General features: G+C 36.1%; 1 non-coding gene across 1 annotated transcript; it reads right to left on the bottom strand.

The window, feature by feature from the left end:
* Nucleotides 1-3,627: 3,627 nt before the first annotated feature.
* LOC129039674 (U6 spliceosomal RNA) lies at nt 3,628-3,734 on the bottom strand. Its single transcript, XR_008503397.1, has one exon. It is a non-coding gene; the product is annotated as a U6 spliceosomal RNA (small nuclear RNA).
* Nucleotides 3,735-3,994: the final 260 nt, after the last annotated feature.

Here is a 3,994-nt window from a genome sequence, read left to right as displayed (position 1 = left end):
GAAAGCTTTCAGTTGTTTTCTAATTGCCACGACAACTACCATCACCATCAGCATCACTGTCAGAAATGTAATATCTACCTATTATTGAACGTTCACTGTAATCCAGGGATCAATAAATGATTTGGGAACATTATCTTATTTAATCGTCCCAAACACTCCATGTAACAATATAAGAAAATGAGGGTAAGTGAGGTTAAACCAATTGCCTATAGTGTTATTGTTATCAGGTGGCAAAGCTGAAATTGTATCAAAATTGTATCATTGTTTCATTTGACAGCCAAGGTTATGATTTTAACTACTACTCTCTATTACCTCTCTCAAAGGACACTTATTTATGTCTCAAATGTGCCTCAAACTTTTCTCATCTGGTTATTATCCTCCTACTTCAGATTTTTACTTCTCATTTCTAAACAAACCAATTTAAGACTAATTTTACTTCAACTCATATTTAAATTAAAAGGAAAATTCCTTGCTTCTCAGGAAGGCAACACTTTTTTATCTTCATTTTTATTCTTAAGATATTCCTTAGTTTCAAGGGTACATGTGCATGTTTGTTATTTAGGTAAACTGCGTGTTGTGGAGGTTTGGCTACAGAATATTTTGTCATTCACATAATAAGCATAGTACCCAACAGGTAGTTTTTTGATCTCAGTCTCCTTTCACCCTCCCACCTCAAATTGGCTCTGATGTCTATTGTTCCCTTCTTTGTGTCTATCTCTACTCAATGTTTAGCTCCCACTTATAAACGAGAACATGTGACACTTGATTTTCTATTCCTGCATTAGTTCACTTAGGATAATGTCCTCCAGCTCCATCCATGTTGCTGCAAAATGCATAATCTCATTCTTTTATTTTATGGCTGTGTGGTATTGCATGGTGTACATGTACCACATTTTCTTTATCCAGTCTACTGTTGATGGACATTTAGGTTAATTCCATGTATTTTCTATTGTTAATAGTGCTGTGATGAACATATAAGTGCATGTTTCTTTATGGTAGAATGGTGTATTAGTCTGTTTTCACACTGCTGATAAAGACATACCCATACTGGGCAATTTACAAAAGAAAGAGGTTTATTGGACTTACAGTTCCACATGCCTGGGGAGGCCTCACAATCATGGTGGAAGGCAAGAAGGAGCAAGTCACATCTTACATGGATGGCAGCAGGCAAAGAAAGACAGCTTGTGCAGGGAAACTCCCATTTTTAAAACCATCAGATCTCATGAAACTTATTCATTATCATGAGAACAGCATGGGAAAGACCCATTCCCAAGATTCAGTTATTTCCCACTGGGTCCCTCCCACAACACATGGGAAATGGGAGCTACAAGATGAGATTTGGGTGGGGACACAGAATCAAACCATATCAAATGGTTTATATCCCTTTGAGTATATACACCCAATGATGGGATTGCTGGGTTGAATGGTAATTCTGTTTTAAGTTCTTAGAGAGAGGATCAAACTGGTTTCCACAATGGCTGAACTAATTTATATTCCCACTAGTGGTGTTTAAGCATTCCCTTTCCTCCGCAACCCCACCAGCACCTGTTATTTTTTGACTGGTGTGAGATGGTATCTTCTTGCCATTTTGATTTGCATTTCTCAAATGATTAGTGATGTTGAGGATTTTTTCATATGCTTGTTGGTCCTGTGCATATCTTCTTTTGAATAGTGTGTTCATGTCCTTTGCCCACTTTTTAGTGGGGTTGTTTCTTTTTTTGCTTATAAAATTGTTTAAGTTCCTTATAGATTCTAGATATCAGACTTTTCTCAGATGCATAGTTTGCAAATATTTTCTCCCATTCTGTGAGTTATCTCTTTATCCTGCTGATGATTTCTTTTGCTGTGCAGAAGGTCTCTAGTTTAATTAGGTTCCATTTGTCAAGTTTTGTTTTTGTTGCAATTACTTTAGGTATCTTTGTCATAAGATCTTTGCTTATTCTTATATCCAAAATGGTATTTCCTAGGCTTTCTTCCAGAGTTTTTATAGTCTTAAGTTTTATATTTAAGTCTTCTTTTTTTGTTTTTTTGCAATGGGGGTCTCACTCTGTCACCCAGGCTGGAGTGCAGTGGCATGATCTCGGCTCACTGCAACCTCTGCCTCCCAGGTTCCAGCGATTCTCCTGCCTCAGCCTCCTGAGTAGCTGGGATGACAGGCATGCACCGCCACACCAGGCTAATTTTTGTACTTTTAGTAGAGACGAGGTTTCACCATGTTGGCCAGGCTAGTCTTGAACTCCTGACCTCAGGTGATCCACCCATCTCGGCCTCCCAAAGTGATGGGATTACAGGCATGAGCCACCACATCCAGCCTACATTTAAGTCTTTAATCCATCTTGAGTTGATTTGTATATGATTTAAGGAATGGATTCAGTTTCAGTCTTCTGCATATGGTTAGCCAGTTATCCCAGTGTCATTTATTGAATAGGGAGTCCTTTCTCCATTGCTTGTTGTTGTTGAATTTGTTAAAGAGAAGATGGTTGTAAGTGTATGGCCATATTTCTGGGCTCTCTATTCTGTTCCATTGGTCTGTGTGTTTGTTATTATACAGTATCATACCATTTTGGTTACTGTAGTCTTGTGATATAGTCTAAAGTTGGGTTATATGATGCTTCCAGCATTGTTCATTTTGCTTATAATTGCCTTGGATCTTCAGGCTCTTTTTTGGTTCCATAGAATTTTAGAATAATTTTTTCTAATTCTGCGGAAAATGTCATTGGTAGTTTGATAGGAATAGCATTGAATCTGTAAATTGCTTTGGAAAACATGGTCATTTTAACAATATTGATTCTTATTATTCCTGAGCATGGAATGTTTTTCCATCTGTTTGTGTTGTCTCTGATTTCCTTGAGGAGTATTTTGTAATTCTTATTGTAGAGATCTTCTTTCATGTTAACCTTGAAAAGTCTGATGAGTATATGTCTTGAAGATGCTCATCTTGTATGTTATCTTGCAAGGGCTCTCTGCATTTTCTGAATTTAAATGTTGGCCTTTCTAGCAACGTCAGGGAAATTTTCATGAACAATATCCTCAAATATATTTTCCAAGTTTCTTGCCTTTTCTCTCTCTCTTTCAGGGAAGCCAATGAATTGTAGATTTGGTCTCTTTATATAATCTCATGTTTCTTGGAGGTTTTATTCATTCTTTTTTTTTCTTTGTTTTTGTCTGACCGAAATAATTTGAAGAATTGGTATTCAAGCTCTGAAATTCTTTCCTCAGCTTGGTCTATTCTGCTGTTAATACTTAACAATTGTATTATGAAATGCTTTTGGTGAGTTTCCCAACTTTATCAGATCAGTTTGGTTCTTTCTTGAAATGGCTATTTCATCTTTCAGCTCCTGTATTTTTTTCCTGAATTCCTTAGATTCCTTGCATTAGGTTTTGGATTTCTGCTGAATCATGATGATCTTCATTTCTATCTTGATTCTGAATTTTATGTCTATCATTTCAGCCATTTCAGTTAAGGACTATTGCTGGAGAACTAGTGTGGCCATTTGGAGGTAAAAAGACACTCTGGCTTTTTGAGTTGCCAGAATTCTTGCACTGGTTCTTTCTCATCTGTATGGGCTGATGTTCCTTTAAACTTTGAAGTTGCTATCCTTTGGATGGGTTTTTTACTTTTATATTAAAAATATGGAATGCTTCACAAATTTGCATGTCATCCTCGCACAGGGACCATGCTAATCTTGTCTGTATCCTTCCAATTTTAGTATATGTGCTGCTGAAGTGAGTGCAAACAATTTTTAAATTTTAGTTTTACTTTATGTTTGTGATGCATATGGCTCATTATATTGAGAGAAGTAAGAGGCAATAATATAATTTGTCAAAAATGGAAAATAGACTCAATCATGGTTTGCTATTATCATGTCAGTGTTAAAAATGTGGCATACACCTTTTATTTAATTTGATTCTATTAGATTAGTAAATCAGGTAAAATATTTAAATCTAATTGGGATGCAAGCATTTGTACTTCTAATGAAGAAAAATGTACTGA

The sequence above is a fragment of the Pongo pygmaeus genome, chromosome 5, assembly GCF_028885625.2.
Source record: "Pongo pygmaeus isolate AG05252 chromosome 5, NHGRI_mPonPyg2-v2.0_pri, whole genome shotgun sequence".
Classification (NCBI taxonomy): Eukaryota; Metazoa; Chordata; class Mammalia; order Primates; family Hominidae; genus Pongo; species Pongo pygmaeus.
This window is presented reverse-complemented; position numbering and strand designations above follow the sequence as displayed.